At 42.9% G+C, this 22,026-nt stretch overlaps 1 protein-coding gene across 2 annotated transcripts in view; it reads left to right on the top strand.

Annotated features, from left to right (window-relative positions):
- Window positions 1–22,026, top strand: part of KIF18A (kinesin family member 18A) — a 160,118-nt gene that overhangs the window by 125,824 nt on the left and 12,268 nt on the right. The gene's annotated exons all lie outside the window — the stretch shown is intronic.

Genomic DNA, 22,026 nt, shown 5'->3' with positions numbered 1-22,026 from the left:
TTTCTGATGACAGGATCCCTTTAATTTTGTAGCACAATACTTCAATAAAATTGCGCTGGAGTCAGCGCATGTGCAATCTCTATCTGGCACCATTTTTTTAAGAGACTGTGTCTGCGAATTCGCATATACAGTTTCTTCAATAAGATGGCACCCGATAGCGTGGCATGCGCTGACTCGACGCCATTTTATTTAAGTAATGTACTAAAATGTCAACATAGCAGTGTGCATGCACCGCCCATCTCCATTACCCCTATGGCCGCCACGTGCGCACTGCTATGTTGATGTTATACATTACTACAATAAAATAGTGCCGGAGTCACCGCATGTGCATACCACACTATCCGGCGCCATATTATTGAAGACACTATATATGCGAATTTGCTGACATTGTCTTAAAAATGGCGCTGGAAATGTACCATTAAACATGCTGGGCACCCGGGCGTAGAACAGATTCAATAGCTAGTCCACCTATATGTCTGTAACATCACCCACTTATCTCCTACCCACTCAATATTTTCTCTCACTGTCGGCTCCTGTCTCTGTATTATATAGTATTGCTGCACACTTGTCACACCTGTCTCGCCATTGATATAGTTCACCTGTTAGTTTCTTAGAAATCCCATTCTTTCCCCAGCTTCACCCTCACATCTCATGGATTCTGCTCAGAACACTCTGGGTTGTCCTGATCTTCCCTGAAGCCTGTGTATCAGGGCAGCACCAACACTGACAGCAAGTTGAGAAAAAAACTTTTAATACACTATTTTCTATTAAGCTTCATGTTCACATTTACAACTTGTTGTAATGAATATAAACATATACATGTGTATACATATATTCTGTGTATATGATTCTGTTTGTGAACATGTCCATGTGTAGGGATACCTGTGCATGTGTGGATAAATGGGTAAGTTTGTGTGTTTGGATTTACCTATGTGCACATGGATTTACATAGTTGTGTGTTTGAATACAAAGTTGCAAAAAAAAATAAAAATCCGTTCAAAAGAATGATAGCCTTTTATTAAAGTATGCACAAAATTAACGTCAAATGATGTGATCTAATGTTAAAGGGATTACCAGGACTATTTCTTTTTTTCTACTATGGCCTCAGAAGTAACAGACAGGTAGTTGTTACCTACCTACCTACCTGCCTGTTGTGCCGGAGCCGTTCTCATCCGGCACAGAGCAGTCACAGACTGCACCTGCCAGCGATTCAGCAGCTTCCGCTGATAGGAAGGGCTGCTCTGTTGACATGGAGCCACTGAATCGCCAGCAGGAGCGGTCAATGACTGCTCTGAGCCGGTGTGGGGTAGAACAGGCAGGTAGCTGCCTTTGTTAGCAACTTCCCGCCTTGTTAATTTTTAGACCCATAGTAAAAAAAAAATAAAACAATAGTCCTGGACAACTCCTTTAACAACATTCTAAAAATGATCAACAAATAGTCTCATTACAGACAACTAAAACTACCGTAATCAGGATAAATTTCAGACCGAATCTAGACACTCATTTCTTTTTTTTTTTTTTTTTCCTTTTTAACATCGTGTCTCATGTTGCCGAATTAGTTCATGCTTGTCTGGTTTCTCAGTCGGAGCAGTGTTCCTGGGGAAGCTCATGACGTTTTGATTGCAATGTGCTTTGCAGTCCTCATTTTAGTATGCGTATTACATCTTCTAGTATGTCTTCCATAAATTCTTGGTATGTTGGCTCATACAAGGCCTTCACAACCCATGCCCTTCTACCCTTTGAGAACTTCACATGATATTGAACTGTGTGAACAGGATCCCCAGACTAGGTTGCCTCTTTCACAACTGCTGGTACCCGATCAACATTGCGATTGTGGTCAACAGCAGCAAGCTGTGTTCGAGCTATCATGGCATCTATGAAGTCGTGTATCCTTTTGGTCCTGTACTTGAGGCAAAGACTATAATATCTCAAGTTTATTTGTATGACAGCAATATGTAATTTGATGAAGGTCTCGTAGAAGTGTCTTATTCAGTACAGCATCTTTCAGAAAGTCCATTGCTGGGGATTTGTCCAATAGCCTCTTAGTTTTCTGAACGTCCTCCTCAGAAAGTAGTGGATGTGAGGGCTTGTATATTGTTCTGGCCTCGCCCATTCATGGACATTCTGAACATTCTGAATGACTGATTTCCATCGGCTTACTAACTCCTCACATGTACGTGCACAACACCATATATGGTTTTTAATTGATTGCACCCAGTTACCAAGGAGAGCACGTTCCCGAGTTTTTGATGCAGTGAGAAATTTGTTTCCAGCAGATTTAGCAAGGTGCCAGATATCGAACTAAGTCAATGTGCAAACATTTTTCTTGCGTTATCTTATGAATGGACGTATGGCAGTCAATAGCAATGACATGGATGTCGGTAAACTGTTTTAAAAGTTTACCAACACCAGATCAGTACCAAGGCCATGGGGACATCGCAAGAGGGGCTATGTGGGCATCACAGTGGCTCCGTGTTTAGCACTTTACAGTGCTGGTGGTCAAATCCCACCAAGGACAACATCTGCAAGTATTTTGTATGATCTTCTTGTGTTTAAGTGGGTTTCCTCCAAGTTCTCTGGTTTCTTCCCACACTCCAAAGACAGACTGATAGGGAATTTAGAGCCCCAATAGGGGGAAAAACTATATACAGTCATGGCCAAAAGTGTTGGTGTAGCGCCCCGAGGGTTCGGTTGCTGCAGGGGTATTGCACCTCACCCAGAGGTGTGATATTCCACTCCCAGGTAAGGATGGAGTGTGGACCAGGGCTCAGTTAGCTGCATACACACACACACACTCACCCCATTTCCGGGGGACTGCTCAACGGTGCTCACATTTTATGCAGGCACAACTGACCATGTCCCTGGCTGGAGTGTAGATGGGGGAGAGAACCCAGTGGTGTAGGAGCAGAAAGGGGACGGTTTCTGGAGGATAGGAAGGAGCTCATTGGGTGCAGGTCACCTGAGCTCAGACACAGAGAAGCAGATAAAAGGTGGGAGCCATCTTAGTTCAGTGTTCAGTACAGTAGAGAGGTGACAGGGAGCAGAGGCTCTGTAGGAGCTTTGCTCAGAAGGCAGGCCTGGAGAGAAGGCCGGGGCCAGAGAGGAGAAGAGGAGAAGGAGAAGGAAGGAAAGAGGAGAGACAGAGGAGTAGAAAGGCTCCAGAAACAAGAAGGCAGAAGGGACCCTAAGAGAGCAGAACGGACAGCAACCGTTGCAAGCCCGCTTTATATCGGGTGAAGGGTCAGGCCGTGGAAGGGTACCGGATTCCCAAGTTGGTGGAGGTAAATCATCCCTCAGCCAAAAACCGGAGGTCGTGATCATTTATTGGTGCGACCCCTTGCTACACCCGCTAGGAAGGCACCACATAGGGTCAGGGAAACTGGCGCCAAGTTTTACCAGAGAAGGCCCGAGGCAGCCGGACAGAAGCGTGGTCACTGGTGGGGCACGAGAGGCCAGAGAAAGGATAGAAGGGGGTCCTGTGTCACACTCCTGAGTTGCCTGGGGGTTGACTGAGCCCCTCACCTGGTGGACGCAGCACGGCTTGGGCAGTCATTGCTGACAGAAGTGACTTGGATATCAACTGTGAGTAAAAAGCCTGAACTGCACCATTGGACTCTGTGTGATTTATGCGGCGCCTGCACCATCACCCCCAGCATCCACCTACATTGCCCTGAGGCTACACTCTTCCCGTGGGGAGTTATCCTATCCCTGTGCTGCACACCAACACCAGCCTCAGCGGTCTGCCTTGCAGCGGCGGTCATCCGTGACCGCAATCCACGGGTGGCGTAGTGGGACATTCAAAACACTGATAAATAGACTGCCACAGCATTTGGTCTGACCACCCTGAGCCACGGGATCGGGTTGCCACTACTACCCCCAGCATCGCACAGAAGCCCGGTCCCGAGTGCCCCACGGCCCAGGGGGTGAGTCATTGGCACCCTTGAAATTCTTCCAGAAAATGAACTAAAGTGGTGTGAAAGTGTTTGCCCCCTTCCTGATTTCTTATACTTTTGCATGTTTCTCACACTTAAATGTTTCAGATCACAAAACAAATTTAAAGATTTGACAAAGATAACACAAGTAACCACAAAATGCTGTTTTTAATGAAGGTCTTTATTATTAAGGGGAAAAGAAATCCAAACCTACAGGGCCCTATGTGAAAAAGTGATTGCCCCCTAAACCTAATAACTAGTTGGGCCACCCATAGCCGCAACAACTGCAATCAAGCATTTGCAATAACTTGCAAGGAGTCTTACAACGCTCTGGAGGAATTTTGGCCACTCATCTTTGCAAAATTGTTGTAATTTAGCCACATTGGAGCGTTTCCGAGCATGAACCGTCTTATTAAGGTCATGCCACAGCATCTCAATCAGATTAAGGTTAGGACATTGACTAGGCCACTCCAAAGTCTTAATTTTGTTTTTCTTAAGCCATTCAGAGGTGGACTTGCTGGTGGGTTATGCAGCAGGACAATGATCCAAAACACAAGTACGCTTCAGCTTGAGATCATGAACAGGGGCCTTCTCCTTCAGGATTTTTTGGTAGACAGACGAATTCATGGTTCCTTCTACCACAGCATGTCTTCCAAGTCCTAAAGCAGCCCCAGACCATCACACTACCACCATCATATTTTACTGTTGGTGTGATGTTCCTTTTCTGAAATGCTGTTACTTCTACGCCAGATGTAATGGGACATACACCTTCCAAACGGTTCAACTTTTGTCTCGTTAGTCCATAGAGTATTCTCCCAAAAGTCTTGGCGATCAAGATGTTTTCTGGCAAAACTGAGACGTGCCTTTTATGTTCTTTTTGCTCAGCAGTGGTTTTCGTCTTGGAACTCTGCCATGCATGCCATTTTTTTTGCCCAGTCTTTCTTATGGTGGAGTCATGAACACTGATCTTAACTGAGGCAAGTGAGGCCTGCAGTTCTTTGGATATTGTTGTGGGCAGGGCTGTAGAGTCGGAGTTGGAGTCGGTATAAAATGGATCGACTCCGACTCCTAAAATATATAATAAATTGGGTACAGTAGTTCAATGCAGTTTGTGAGGAATATTTTTTCATAAGAATTTGGTAAAGTTATGAAATGTCCTATAAATGTCTGTCCTATTCCTGATCTAAGGGTCTAGACTTTTAGCTGAGAAAAATGTGTCCTACTGTAAATTTATCACTTAAACATGAGCCATGTATGAGGGAGTTGGAGTCTGTGTCGTGGAAATTGAGCAGTCTGAGTCGAAAGTTTGGGTTACCGACTCAACAGCCCTGGTTTTGGGGTCTTTTGTGACCTCTTGGATGAGTCCTTGCTGTTCTCTTGGGGTAATTTTGGTAGGTCGGCCACTCCTGGGAAGGTTCACCACTTTTCCATGTTTTTGCCATTTGTGGATAATGGCTCTCACTGTGGTTCGTTCGAGACCCAAAGCTTTAGAAATGGCTTTGTAATTTTTTCCAGACTGATAGATCTCAATTCCTTTATTTCTCTTTTGTTCCTGAATTCTTTTGGATCGCACATGATGTCTAGCTTTTGAGGAGCTTTTGTTCTACTTCACTTTGTCAGGCAGGTTCTATTTAAGTAATTTGTTTCAATTTGCTTGTTCAAACTCACCTGTGCCAATTAACATGTGTGGGCAATATGAAAATCACACCTTTTAAGTCCGGTAAAAAGGGAAGAGGTTGACTCAATCTTTGCATTGTGTGTCTGCATGTGCCACACGAAGCATGGAGAACAAAAAGATGAGAAGACAACTGTCTGAGGACTTGGAACCTTGACATTGTTGATATTTTTCTACAATTTTGGTCCTCAAGTCCATCTCCAGAGATATTGATGTTCCTTTGTTCACGGAGCACAACCTAATCAAGAAGTTTACATGGCACTGTAGCTAATCTCCCTGGACGTGGACGGCAGAAAAAAATTGATGAAGAGTTGCAACGCAGGATAGTCTGGATTGTGGATAAGCATCCCCAATCAAGTTACAAAGAAATTCAAGCTGTCATGCAGGCTCAAGTGCATCAGTGTCAGCGCAAACTATCCGTTGACATTTGAATGAAATGAAACGCTATGGCAGGAGACCCAGGAGGACCCCACTGCTGACACAGAGACATAAAAAAGCTAGACTGCAGTTTACCAGAATGTACGTGAGTAAGCCAAAATCCTTCTGGGAAAGCGTCTTGTGGACAGATGAGACCAAGATAGATCTTTTTGGTAAAGCACATCAGTCTACTGTTTACCAAAAATTGAATGAGGCCTACAAACAAAAGAACACCGTACCAACAGTCAAGTATAGTGGAGGTTCAAAGATGTTTTGGGATGGTTTTCTGCTTCTAGCTTTGGGTGCCTTGACTAATTACCAAATGATTTTGGGTTGCAATGTAGTGCCCAGTGTCAGAAAGCTGGACTTGCATCCTAGATCATGGGTCTTCCAACAGGACAATGACCTCAAACATACTTCATGAAGCACCCAGAAATGGATGGAAACAAAGCGCTGGAGAGTTCTAGAGTGGCCAGCAATGAGTCCGGATCTAAATCCCATTGAACATCTGTGGAGAGATCTTAAAATTGCCTTTGGGAGAATGCACCCTTCAAATATGAGAGACCTGGAGCAGTTTGCAAAAGAGAGGTCCAAAATTCCAGTTGAGAGATTTAAGAAGCTTGTGGATGGTTATAGCAAGCGATTGATTGCAGTTATTTATTCCAAAGGCTGTGCAACCAAATATAAAGTTGTGTGTGCCAACAATTTTGTCGGGCCTAGTTTGGGTTTGTTTTTTTTCAGTTTTATATTTGTGTGTGTTCCAATACACACACACATACACACACACACACACACACACACACACACACACACACACACACACACACAGGAAATGAACATGTGTAATTGCAATAATTTTCTGGGAGAAATACTTCATTTTTTGGAACAATTTCAAGGGTGTGTGTGTGTGTGTGTATATAAGTACAGTATATCATAAAAATGAGTACACCCCTCACATTTTTGTAAATATTTTATTGTATCTTTTCTTTGGATAACACTGAAGATATGACACTTTGATACAATGTAAAGTAGTCAGTGTAAAGCTTGTATAACAGTGTAAATTTGGCGTGCTCTCTAAATAACTCAATACACAGCCATTAATGTCTAAACCGCTGGCAACAAAAGTGAGTACACCCCAAAGTGAAAATGACTAAATTGTGCCCAAAGTGTCAATATTTTGTTTGCCCACCATTATTTTTAAGCACTGCCTTAATTCTTCTGGGCATGGAGCTCACTAGAGCTTCACAAGTTGCCACTGGAAACCTCTTCAACTCCTCAATGACGACATCATGGAGCTGGTGGATGTTAGAGACCGTGCGTTCCTCCATCTTCCATTTGAGGATGCCCCACAGATGCTCAATCTGGTTTAGGTGTAGAGACATTCTTGACCAGTCCAGCAGCTTAGGGTATGTGCGCATGATCAATATTTGCTTGCAAAAATTTCTGCAGCTTTTCTGCAAGGTTCTGCACCTCTTGGCATCAAAAATGCTGTGGAAATTCCACCCGTTTTTGCCCCTGATTTGCGATGCGTTTTTTACAATGCATTGTATAGGAAAAACGCAGGCAAATCCGCACAAAGAATGGACATGCTGCTTATTTAAACGCAGATGAAATCCTGTCAGGAAAATTCCTGGTCATGTGCACAGATCTTCCAAATTCTCATAGAAAATGCTGGGATAAGGTTTGCAATGCATTTTTGGGGCCTATTCTGCACAAATTTACCGCATCAAAAATGCATAAAAAACGCACCTTGTGCACATACCCTTACCCTCAGTTTCTTTAGGAAAGACACTGGTCGTTATGTTGGAATCCTGCCATGCAGCCCAGTTTCCGAAGGAAGGGGATCATGCTCTGCTTCAGTATGTCACAATACATGTTGGCATTCATGGTTCCCTCAATGAACTGTAACTCCCCACAGCCGGCAGCATTCATACATCCCCTAACCATGACTTTCCCACCACCATGCAAGACACACTTGTCTTTGTTCTCCTCATCTGGTTGCCACCACACACACTTGACACTAACTGAACCAAATAAGTTTATCTTGGTCTTATCAGACCCAGGACATTGTTCCAGTAATTCATGTCCTTAGTCTGCTTGTCTTCAGCAAACGGTTTGTGGACTTTCGCGTTCATAATCTTTTAGTAGAGGCCTCCTTCTGGGACTACAGCCATGCAGACCAATTTGATGCAGTGTGCTGTGTATGTATTGAGCACTGACAGGCTGCCCCCATCCCTGTAACCTCTGCAGCAATGCTGGCAGCACTCATACGCCTATTTTGAAAAGACAACTGGATATGATGCTAAGCACGTGCAGTCAACTTCTGTGATCGACCATGGCGAGGCCTGTTTTGATCTGAACCGGTCTTGTTAAACCGCTGTATGGTCTGCAGCTCAGTATCAGGGTGTTGACAATCTTCTTACAGCCTGGGCCATCTTTATGTAGAGCAATAATTATTTTTCTCAGATCCTCAGAGCGTTCTCTGCCATGAGGTGCCATGTTGAACTTCCAGTGACCAGTATGAGAGAGTGTGAGAGCGATGACACCAAATTTACCACACCTGCTCCCCATTCACTCCTGAGACCTCGTAACACTAATGAGTCACATGACACTGGGGAGGGAATATCGCTATTTGGGCACAATGTGGCCATTTTCACTTAGGGGTGTACTCACTTTTGTTGCCAGCAGTTTAGACATTAATGGCTGTGTGTTGAGTTATTTAGAGGGGACATCAAATTTATATGACACTTTGATGCAATGTAAAGTAAACAGTGTACAGCTTATATCTTCAGTGTTGTCCCATGAAAAGATACAATAAAATATTTACTAAAATGCGAGGGGTGTACTCACTTTTGCGATATACTGTACATGCATACAAACCTGGAATAATTTGCAGAGCATTCAGTTGATCATACACGAAGAGCTGGACAAAAGACAGCACATGGTATGGTTAAAAATACATCTTATTGTTAATTAACCCCGAACTCCCCATCCCCGCTCACCAACTTACTGATAGTTTCCTTGTCCCAGTGTTCACGGGCAGTGCAAAGAAGTGACTGATTTCCAGCACCTGTGCTGGGTACCAGTGTCACTAGCAGCCAGTATGTCGGAGCAGCAGCCTCACACTAACTCTGCTCGCCTATGCTGCAGCAGGCAGCGGGGAGTCGGCCGTCAGTCAAAATGATGTCGACAACGATGCCCATCGACAGCGGAAGATGAGCTGCTGCTCTGTTGACATGACATCACCGGAAGTAAGAAAATCCCTGGCAAGATCGGTCACATGACCACTCTGAGCCAGGAGAGACGGGCGCTCAGTGGATCAGATAGGTAGTTAGTAGTTAGTAACAACCTACAGATAAGTACATAGCCTGATAGTAAAGAGATAAAAACCTGCCGGATAAAGCCTTTAATACCTGTGTACATTTTGTTTATGGTGTAGTGATGTCTGCAGTCAACATGTATTATCCACTAATAGCCGTTATGATTGTTGTTCGTGAGTCCCACAAAACTAATTATTTTTAATGTCGGTGTCTAGTTTCTATGTGGAATAGTAAGGCTGTGTGCCCACGATGCGTTTTTTAAGCGTTTCCGCAGCGGCAGAAACGCTTAAAAAACGCATGGTAGAATGCCTGCCATGGTCCTCAATGATAATCTGCATGTGCTGTGCACATGCTGCAGAAATTTCCGCTGCGGATTATCATTGCGGAAAAAAGCACAGCACTACCAATTATTTTGCCGAAGCGCTGAGTTTTCGCCGCCATTGACTTGCATTGAATCGCTTGGATTCCGCATCACTGCATCTGTACATGCGGAATCCATGTGTTTCAATGTGCGGATGGTACCCAGGTCTACTGTAGAGGAGAAGAGACTCTCCTCCGGACCCGGGTACTATAGAAACCGTAAAAAAAAAAAAGAATAAAATAAAAAATAAATATTATATTTAACTTCTGGCGGCCCGCGGTGCGCTCCTCCTCTCATGCCGACAGATCGCGATGGACTGAAGGACCTGTGCTGACGTCATAGTCATGTGACTGGTCACGCGATGCTGACGTCGGCAGGTCCTTCAGTGTACCCTGATCTGCCGGCAGCCAGGACGGTGAAGCAAGACTGTGGGGGCCATCGGAAGGTAAGTATATATTTATTTTTTTATTTTTAACCATTCTTTGGGGTCACACTATATAAATCCATGCCTTTTGCATGGATTTATATAGTGTTGCCAAGCACTTTCCAAGTGATGCTAACTAAAATCGCTTGGAAAGCGCTTGTCAACCCGCATGCGGAAATGCTTGTGAAGAACGCTTCACATCCGCATGTCCCTGGCAGGAAAAACGCATGTACAATCCGCATGTACAATCCACATGTACAATCCGCATGTATCTTCTGCCAGGGGAGATGCAGAAACGCTCAGGAAAAATCTGGAGCATTTCTGCATCGTGGGCACACAGCCGAATTGTTTTTCTATTCATCAAACGCAGCCAAGAGGGAATTTGCTAACTTTCATATCACAAAGCTAATCACTGGCTGTTTACTTCTTACTGGATTTTATGTAAGTTTTGGTTAAAGCTTGGGCGTCTTCGGACAGAATATTACTTCCTTCCTTCAGTACCGATTCCCACCAATGAGATCTCCTGCCTGATCTGACATTGGGCGTGTATACCAGTGTTCTCCAACTTCATTTGTCCAGAGCCACCACCATGTTTTCAGGCTTTCCTTAGTATTGCCAAGGGGGTGGAATTATTGCCTGTGCAGGTGATGCAATTATCACCAGGCCAAAGAAAATCTGAAAACATGGCCTGTTGGTGGCTCTTTTGGACTGGAGTTGGGGAACACTGGTGTAGATGAAGCACCTGCCGCGGCACAGTGAGGGTTGTGCATGAGTGCTAGTAATCGGAATAGAACCGGTGCGGTATTATAGAATAGAGCAGTAATCACTGGGGTTATGAGTGCTTCTGCAATAGTACCGCCGTCTCCCCACTACTAACATTGGAAGGACAGTTTAACTTACTTTTGCCAAAATTTTTGTCAACAAAAATAGCTGCCTCTACTAAAGTGTTTTTGCTTCTAGGTTGCTCTTTGATAAAGTATCTAAATGATAAAATTCTACATAGCTACAGATTCCACTACTACAAATGGGGGATTGATTGTTGGAAGGGAATATCACTGCCATATCTGACTACACAGTGTATTTGAGGTCTGTTACTATGTAACCACACAGACGCTGTATACACAAAACGACAGACCATTTTTTTTTTATCGAGACTTCTTGCAAAGATGCATTTTCCCATGAGTGCAGTGAATTAAAAAGCCCATTTTATAGCTAAAGTCATAGTGCATGCTACAGCATGGCATCTCAACTATCCGGGCAGGGAGGGATGAATGCTCTACAGTATATATCCATGCCCCTTATATAGACACTTACCTATATATCTGCAGAACTACAAACTTCAAGATTTGCCCGTGGGAAATGAATTAATTTAAGACATATGACCTGGACATATTTGTCTGTATGCCTCAATCATTGACCACATATGTTTAGAATCCCTTTGTACTGAAACCTGCAGTCAACTAATTTATGACTCTTATTACCCAGACATGTGCTGGTATAAACACATTACTCTATATACAAAAAGCATTTCCCAGCATTTACACCACACTCGCGATTAGTGAAAAGCGCTTAAGGGTATTAAAGTCTTGTTTTTATTTTTTAAAACCCCTGAAAACCGTTGGATGTGCCCCCAAATCTGAATTGTCAAGTTTTGCCTGGAATTAGTATTTCATTTATAATTCTGCATTGATCGTGTTCCTTCTTGGCTCTCATAGCCGGAATTCATAATAACTGAATATTCTTGTTTTACAAAGATTTCCATTCAAATGTGCAAATGAAGAATCGGCGTGTAGTGCCCTTTTCTGATTGTGTAGATATCATTTGATAATTTAGAGATCGGCATATTAATCTGTAAGCCAAAGACGTGACCCATTCTTCTGAGCCCATTGAATTCTACACATTCGGATGCAGGGAACCACTGGACCAAATACACCACACAAGAGGAGGCATACAAAATCTAACAAGTGTTTTTCCTTTTGAAACAACGTACTTCTGACCACAGTGCAAGGAGTGTGCACCTGTTAGGCAGGCCAGATTATACACTTGTGTTATATGCAGGTAGACCTCATGCATACGGACATAGCTTGTGGACCCATATTGCAATACTCCTAAGGTTGAAGATGCAATGGAGCATGCCATAATTCTATTATAATTTTTACATGAACCCTTGAGAGAAAAAAACCTGTTTTCCTCCATATACGGGGGCAGAGCAGTCTGAGCATCTTATCATCTGCATGAGGCCTACAGGGTTCATTTATGATGGTGGATTTATTGTTAATTACCCATATTGTCTTATAATGTGCAGAGGTAAAGGGGTTTAAATATGCAATGTAGTCCTACAATATGTGCTTCTTGTGCATCCATTACGGGATAAGCTGCAGGGTCGGCCGTCATCTGTTAGAACAAGAGAACCCAGAAGTAGTTGAGGGGAGTTTCTTTATTAAGTTGAATGTGCCAAAAAAAAGGTATACCAACCTTGTACCATATAAAGATATCATCGACACAACAAATGTTTCTTTTTTTATGGGCAGGGCAGTGCTCTATTTTTACAGATTGTCCAGGAATTTCTTGACTGTTGGCGATTCTGGTCTCTTTGGTTTGACCAGCAACTAATGATGTCCTCTATCCTGGGTGGAGTGAGGGGACAGAAGTGTTGAGCTGAGCCGTGTGCCCCCACTGATCTTGGTAGAGGTGGGGTTAGCGTTGTATGAGCTAAATACTGAGATAGCGGAGAGAAACTTCATAAGTGCCAGCAAATCTACTCTTCTGCTCCAGCATCAGGTTTTAGCCACTGGTCACTATAACAGGTCACTGGTTTGTTAAAGCAGTACACAAAATATACCATCCAGGGACAAATTCAGCTCTGCTAAATCTATATCTTTCCAGGTTTATTTTTACGTTCTAGGCGGCTGCTCTTTATTATCTTCCTTTCTCCGTTTTGATTCCAATAGATGAATCTGTAGCCTCCGGAAGTTCAGGGTACCGCACAGACTCCCTGGAGGCTTTTGAAGCTGGAAGCCTCAGGGTGTCCACTTCTCCATAATTTACCAAGAACACATTCATTTGGGAAGTTTGTCATGATATCAGGTGTGGGGGGAAAAAAAGTTTCTAGCACAGAAAAAGTAATACTTGGAGGTTACTAACCTAAAGTAACCCATTTTCTGCTGTAAGTTCATTGCCACGCTCACTGGACATTTTTACTGTGATCCTGGGAAGAAGCTGATGGTAGGTCTGCAGCCGCCCAGAGCTCGGCCATGGAGGAGCAGCCATCATACAGTTGTTGCTGTGACTCTTCTGAAACTTTTACCAATTGTAGCTATTTCTTTTTCACATGGTTTGCGCTGACAACAAGCACAGCTACATCTACGGTGCTAATATTTATTGAGTAGCACAAATGTAGGTTACCACAGAGACCATGAGTTTGAGATTCACCCACTCTGCTCCTTTTGACATTACAGATAGGTAGCCATAGTTACTCCAGGCAGTCCTGCCTCTGTGTTGTAGAGATTTGCTGCATATATGAGTAATACTTGGCATGTGATGTGGGTGATTAATGTTTGTTTGTTATCAAATTAGTGTTTGATTTTTTTTTTTTTTTTTTTTTTTTTTTTTTTTTGCAAAAGCCGGATTTCTATAAGTGGAAGTAATGTACATTGTTGCCTGATCAATGTCTGATTTTTATTTTTGTTAATTAGATCACATAGCACACTATATTATCATTCTGATTTCTTCCACATGTTTTTGTTCCAATCATTTTTTATTTTCTATTTTTCTTTTGTAATAATATATATTTTGTTTTCTACTATGTCCTTGTATCTTTTTTTGTGACATTTGACCCCATTTTAACCAATGTATCATCCATTAAATGATCTCCTCCAATGTGAAGAGAAATAAGGCTTCCTTCATATTGCTGTCAAGGCCTAATGGAGCTATGGCGATTTTAATAATTCTGGTAAAAATACGACCTTTCACCAAATGTTAAAGTTGATCTGGACACAAGATGTAATTCTATCTGCAGAGTGGAATAAAACTTTTTTTTTTTTTTTTTTTTTTTAATCTTCCTCTTCATTGCAGAGATACTGGCAATTCTGCAAATAGGATAAGGAATAAGCACATAGCATATGTGTATACATGTAAATGAGAGGATATACATACATATACAATGGTGTAAGCTAAGACTACTACATGCACATATACCTGCTGGATATATACACTAGACCAATCGGGAAAATAGTGAACCAACAACACGAATCCGAAAAAATTGGACAAATAATGATAAGTTTTTTGTGAACATAAAAAAAAAACTTCATTGATCACTCAAGTGGGTACGTGGTGTCAGTGTAGTAGACAGGCGCACACACAATATTAAAAACAATGAAAAAGACAAGGTAACAAGTGACTTATGCAGTGGAACCTATAGGGTAGACACATAAGGCACAATGATAACCATGTTAAAGGAGCCAAAAGTTAGGAAATGAGGATAATGTAATTGGGACAAAATAGTCAATTCATTGAATAAAGTGCTGAGATGCAAATCACGTGTGTGTGTGTGTGTGTGTGTGTGTGTGTGTGTGTGTCGCTCTATTTAGGGTGCATTAAAGAAATCTATACATACATGATGTGGAATACAATGCCCATCACATGATGCAATGCGTATGTGAATGTGATCATATGGATAGTTAAAAATGGAGATACTGGCAATCAAAGTAAGTGCTACCTAGTGAGTTAACAGTCCAAATGGATGCTATCAGATAGTTTTCACTGGGGGTGTGTTCTTTTTTCCCTTTATAATTCTGAACAATCAGAGAGTATATGTATGTATATATATGTATGTGTGTGTGTGTGTGTGTGTGTGTGTATGTATATATATATATATATATATATATATGTGTGTGTATGTATAATATATATACATACATACAGTACAGACCAAATGTTTGGACACACCTTCTCATTTAAAGATTTTTCTGCATTTTCATGACTTTGAAAATTGTACATTCACACTGAAGGCATCAAAACTATGAATTAACACATGTGGAATTATACACTTAACAAAAAAGTGTGAAACAACTGAAAATATGTCTTATATTCTAGGCTCTTCAAAGTAGCCACCTTTTGCTTTGATGACTGCTTTGCACACTCTTGGCATTCTCTTGATGAGCTTCAAGAGGTAGTCACCGGAAATGGTTTGCACTTCACAGGTGTGCCCTGTCAGGTTTAATAAGTGGGATTTCTTGCCTTATAAATGGGGTTGGGACCATCAGTTGTGTTGTGCAGAAGTCAGGTGGATACACAACTGATAGTCCTACTGAATAGACTGTTAGCTGCTTTTTTCTTGCCATAATACAAATTCTAAGTAAAGAAGAATGAGTGGCCATCATTACTTTAAGAAATGAAGGTCAGTCAGTGCGAAAAATTGGGCAAACTTTGAAAGTGTCCCCAAGTGCAGTTGCAAAAACCATCAAGCGCTACAAATAAACTGGCTCACATGAGGACTGCCCCAGGAAAGGAAGACCAAGAGTCACCTCTGCTTCTGAGGCTAAGTTTATTCGAGTCACCAGCCTCAGAAATCGCAGATTAACAGCAGCTCAGATTAGAGACCAGGTCAATGCCACACAGAGTTCTAGCAGCAGACACATCTCTACAACAACTGTTAAGAGGAGACTTTGAACAGCAGGCCTTCATGGTAAAATAGCTGCTAGGAAACCACTGCTAAGGACAGGCAACAAGCAGAAGAGACTTGTTTGGGCTAAAGAACACAAGGAATGGACATTAGACCAGTGGAAATCTGTGCTTTGGTCTGATGAGTCCAAATTTGAGATCTTTGGTTCCAACCACCGTTTATTTGTGCGACGCAGAAAAGGTGAATGGATAGACTCTACATGCCTGGTTCCCACCATGAAGCATGGAGGAGGAGGTGTGATGGTGTGGGGGTGCTTTGCTGGTGACACTGTTGGAGATTTATTCAAAATTGAAGGCATACTGAACCAGCATGGCTACCACAGCATCTTGCAGCGGCATGCTATTCCATCCGGTTTGCATTTAGTTGGACCATCATTTATTTTTCAACAGGACAATGACCCCAAACACACCTCCAGGCTGTGTAAGGGCTATTTGACCAAGAAGGAGAGGGATGGGGTGCTACGCCAGATGGTCTGGCCTCCACAGTCACCAGACCTGAACCCAATCGAGATGGTTTGGGGTGAGCTGGACCGCAGAGTGAAGGCAAAAGGGCCAACAAGTGCTAAGCATCTCTGGGAACTCCTTCAAGATTGTTGGAAGACTATTTCCGGTGACTACCTCTTGAAGCTTATCAAGAGAATGCCAAGAGTGTGCAAAGCTGTCATCAAAGCAAAAGGTGGCTACTTTGAAGAACCTAGAATATAAGACATATTTTCAGCTGTTTCACACTTTTTTGTTAAGTATATAATTCCACATGTGTTAATTCATAGTTTTGATGCCTTCAGTGTGAATGTACAATTTTCATAGTCATGAAAATACAGAAAAATCTTTAAATGAGAAGGTGTGTCCAAACTTTTGGTCTGTACTGTATATGTATATATGTGTATTTATATATATATATATATATATATATATATATATATATATATGTATATATATATATATGTGTATATGTATGTATATATATATGTATTTATATTATAATTTTTTGTATGCAGTGTTGCTGCCTGCTTATGATTGGACAGCATCCTACAGGGAGAAGTGAAGTGAAAATTATTTGATTACACCCAGTTGGAGTTAACTTAAAGTTTACAAGAAAAAGGTGTGTATGAATTGATCAGGATCACCAATATTATAGACAAATATTAATGCTTGATTTTATTGAACAGTGCACAAAACTATACATTAAAAACATTTAAAAATACCACACTGGCCTAATACGTCATGAAGATGATCCGGATAGAAATAAACTTTTCTCCTCCAATAGACAAAATAACTACAGTCAAAATAACAAGAAATATAAACAGAAATGTACAGAAATATATAAGAACCAACAGGTCCTCCTCCTTCATGTGGAATGCCTAGACAACAATATAAATAGGCATATAATGGCTGCCTCAGCAACCTGGCCTAACTAAATGAAGTCCTGGGACTACAATTAAAACATGCAAATAGTCACCTATGACCGCAAACACACCACATCTCAAAAAACCTGTTAATAGTCAGCTGGAGGGGGGAGGGGGGCTCCCCTTGTCTAGGCATGCCTTATGAAGGAGGACCTGTTGGTTCTTGTATATTTCTGTACCAGCTATGGCCAAATGCACTTACCTTATATGATACATAGAGGGTTTCTGGATGCAGTGGATGCATTTTAAACACCACAATACTGTTAGATTCTGCAACACCATATCTCATTGCTTTATATTCTTGTTATTTAGACTGTATCAAGTTATTTTGTCTATTGGAGGAGGAAAGTTGATTTCTATCCAGGTCAACTTCATGGCGTATTAGGCCAGTGTGGTCTTTTTAATTGTTTTTAATGTATAGTTTTGTGCATTGTTCAATAAAATCATGTATTAATATTTGTCTATAATATTGGTGATCCTGATCAATTCATACACACTTCTTTTTCTTGTATACTGTGACTAGATTTAGTGTGTTGTTCAGTGATCCCATTTGTAAATTGGTAGTGCCCTCATTTTTTTTTCTATTACTTTCTATCATTGGTTGCCATCAAGAAGATGCCTCTTCTACTGGCGTGGTGTTACAATAAGTGGTGCTATCATTGACCTGGTGATTGTTTTCTTCATCTTCTTTGAAAGTCCATGTACCAAATACATCTCCTCTGCCACCTTCATTTACCCATGGCTTCATCTTTCTGACGCGCCTGTGGGCCTTCGTCGCGCGGCATCGCGCGCACGGGAGCTTACCCGGAGCCGGATCTGTTGAGGGTTGTAGTCTCGTGGCGGTGACCCGGTCCGTGCCCAGGGAGTCAAACTGAGCGGCGATGTATTAGCGGTAGATGTTGTACGACTACGCCACCCGTTGAATGCAGCGAAGGAGCTGCCGCTGCAGGGCAGACCGCTGAGGCCGGTGGTATGATTGTGCAGCGTAGATGGTATAACCCCCAACGGGAGGGGTATGGCCTCAGGGCAGCAGATGTGGATGATGGAGGTAGTGATGGTGCAGCAAGGAGAGTCAGAAACGTATAATGCAGTTTCAGGGTTTTTACTCACAGGTGTTACTTCAGTCACTTCGGCCGGGAGTGACCACCCGAGCCGTGCTGCGTCCACCAGGTGCGGGACTCGGCTAACCCCCAGGCAATTCCGGAGCGTGGTCCTGAGCTCCCCTCTCTCTCTCTCTCTCTCTGGCCGTCCCCACCAGGGATCCACCTTTGTCCGGTTCCCTCGGGCCTCTCAATGGTAAAACCTTTTATGGCTTTCCTGACCCTACTCGTGGTGTACCTTCCTGGTGAATGTGGTGAGGGTCGTGGCAAAACTTGACCACGACCTCCGGTTCCTGACTAAGGATGTTTTGCCTCCATCAGTTTGGGATCCGGTGCCCTCTTCTGCCAACCCTTCACCCTTTTGGTTCACTCGTGGGATCTCGGGGTTCCCTCTTGGTCTTATGTCTCCGGGCCTTTCTTCCTCCTTCTCTCTGCTTCAGGCCTGGCCCTGGAGCTGGGCCCAGCCGGAGCCACAGCTCCCTGTCAGCCCTCTCTGGCTGAGCTCCTTTCTGAACTCTCCTGGACTCTCCCTGTCTCAAGATGGTGCCCACCATATATACTCCCTCTATGTGTGAGCCCAGGTGACTAGCACCCAATGGGCTCCTACCTCTATGCCCAGAGCCCCTCCCCTATCTGCCCCTACACTACTGGGATGTTCCTCCCCCCTCCCCACTCCAGCCAGGGACAGACGCTGTCGTACCTGCACAACTATTTGGTGGGAGTACCGTTGTTCTGTCCCCCGGAAATGGGGTGAGTGTAGTGCATGCAGCTAGCTGAGCTCAGTCCCACACTCCATCCTTACCCGGGAGTGGAATACCACACCTCTGGTTTGAGGTGCAATACCCCTGTAGCAGCTGAGCCCTCGGGGTGCTACATTTCTGCTTGCTCATCTGATCATTTGTAAGTCCCCTTATGAACATTGGCATATGGAGCAACTGTTTGGGGATGTTACAGTAGGGAAGATTTAAGAGTGTATGAGGGTAATCCTTCACAACCATGTTGGCTTTTTCAGTGTGAGTATATAATTGGGGCATATATGGATACAATTAGGCAGGGAGGGACAGCTTTTTGTTTGTGAGTAGGAATAATGCTACAGACTGTGCAGTGTGGGACAGTAGAGCGGTAAGCCTCCGCTCCGTGTCTTCTTGTTTCATGCAGCTTTAGTCTGAAATGTTCCATTACTTCCACACACAAAACCTGAAATCTGTTTCTGATAAAAAAAAAATATTGTTCTATTTCATGAAATATTATCTATTAACTGAAAGAAAAGCTGTGGGGTTTTAATTGATTTATATATATCTTTTTTGTCATATACCACTTTTCAGACAAGTCTTGCTAGTGCACACACAGACCAGGCACAAGGGGTTCTTGCGGCCTGTCTTCCCACCACCTCAGAAATCATTCTGTGCTGTTCAGTTTGACTATTTTCTTGCAGATTGCGGTCTGTAAATCACTTATTGTCAGAGGGCTAAAACACTAAAGAAAGGGGAAGTTTAAATGAATTGAATCACAAATCTGAGCAGTGAGAAATTCTTGAAATCTGGCACAAGTGTATAAATAATCATAAATTTCACAAGATCAGGACCGAGTCATTGAGTAAAAGCCGCTGATTAAAATTCTCCTCTAATAAAATAAACTCATGTGGACAGATATACACTATATAGAGAAAGGTATCGGGGCACACCTCTTGTAGGAAAAACACAGCAAAATAAGCAGCGGTATTTACCTGCCCAGATCTTCAGACCTAGATGCACTACCAGGGTGCAGCAGACCCACATAAAGATGGCGGCTACACAAGTGCAAATACTGAGGAGACAATCACTCACAACCTACCATTTCATGGAGGGGGTGACTGCTTAGTATTAGAATTGCACACAAAAAATCTTGTATAGGGTGCTGTTCACAGCTGGGTAGTGCACAGTATCCGGCTATTAGTTACGCCCATACTATTAGATTAGGCGGGCTGCCCGGTACTATCCAAGTGCACCCCATGGGAACAGACATCCCAGTTTATAATGCCCACACTGATGGGCCTGGCTGCACCCTGGAATAAAAAAGTGCAAAAATACATAATATATGAGATATTAGTTGATATTTTGGCCAAAATACGTAAGCTCGTAACCCACCCAAAGGGTCCTCATGCTTACGAGCCCTACTCTAAACACAAAAAGCAAAGCCACACTAAGAAGAATTAAAATTCCCCCAAATTACACACATAAAAGGCAACCTACCATGAAATGGCAGGTTGTGAGTGGTTGTCTCATCAGTATTTTGCACCTGTGTAGCCGCCATCTTTATATGGGTTTGCTGCATCCTGGTAGTGCATTTGGCCTTGAAGATCTGGGCAGGTAAACACCGCTGCCCTTTTTTGCTGTGTTTTTTCTTTGAATTTTTGAGGAAATTTTAATTCTTCTTAGGCTGTGTGCCCACGATGCGTTTTTTAAGCGTTTCCGCAGCGGCAAAAACGCTGCAGAAGCGCTTAAAAAACGCTTGGTAGAAGGTCTGCCATGTTCCCCAATGATAATCCGCATGTGCTGTGCACATGCGGAAATTTCCGCTGCGGATTATCATTGCGGAAAAAAACGCAGCACTACCAATTATTTTGCGGAAGCGCTGTGTTTTCGCCGCCATTGACTTGCATTGGAACGCATGGATTCCGCATCACTGCATATGTAGATGCGCATTCCATGCGTTCCAATGTGTGGATGGTACCCAGGTCTAGAGGAGAGGAGACTCTCCTCCGGACCCGGGTACCATAGAAACTGTGAAAAAAAGAATGAAATAAAAAATAAATGTTATATTTACCTTCTGACGGCCCCCGCTGCGCTCGTCCTCCCATGCCGACAGATCGCGGTGGACTGAAGGACCTGCGCTGACGTCATAGTCATGTGACGGGTCATGCAACGCTGACATCGGCAGGTCCTTCAGTGTACCGCGATCTGCCGGCAGCCAGGACGAAGCGAAGCAAGACACCGGGGGCCATCGGAAGGCAAGTATAGGTTTATTTTTTAATTTTTTGACATTCTTTGGGGTCACACTATATAAATCCATGCCGTTTGCATGGATTTATATAGTGTGACCAAGTTGTCAAGCACTTTCCAAGTGATGCTAAAATCGCTTGGAAAGCGCTTGTCAACCCGCATGCGGAAATGCATGTGAAGAACGCTTCACATCCGCATGTACCTGGCAGGAAAAATTCATGTACAATCCACATGCTTTTTTTTCTGCCAGGGGAGATGCAGAAATGCTCAGGAAAAATCCGGAGCATTTCTGCATCGTGGGCACATGTCCTTAGTGTGGCTTTGCTTTTTGTGTTTAGAGTAGGGCTCATAAGCATGAGGACCCTTGTCGCGGGTTACGAGCTTACGTATTTTGGCCAAAATATCAACTAATACCTCATATATTATATATTTATGTATTTTTGCACTTTTTATTCAAGGTGCAGCCTGGCCCATCAGTGCGGGCAGTGTAAACTAGGGTGTATTTTTGCATATCGTGGATTTTGTTTTAGCATTTTATTGTGGCCTCTATCATTGCATTTCTAGACTTAGATTATCGGGTTATTGAGCATTGATGTCAGATAGTCTGATAATCTGAATTAGAAACTTTTGATGTAGTTTCAGCATATCATTTGACTCATTCATATTTAAATGAATATGCTGCAGATCAAATGACACACCTTACTTTTTTTATTCATACTGTAATTTTT

Source organism: Phyllobates terribilis, unplaced genomic scaffold, assembly GCF_046119375.1.
Source record: "Phyllobates terribilis strain yellow unplaced genomic scaffold, ASM4611937v1 Scaffold_13__5_contigs__length_258822181, whole genome shotgun sequence".
Classification (NCBI taxonomy): Eukaryota; Metazoa; Chordata; class Amphibia; order Anura; family Dendrobatidae; genus Phyllobates; species Phyllobates terribilis.
The sequence above is the reverse complement of the archived record's forward strand: the minus strand, read 5'-3'. Positions and strand labels throughout refer to the sequence as shown.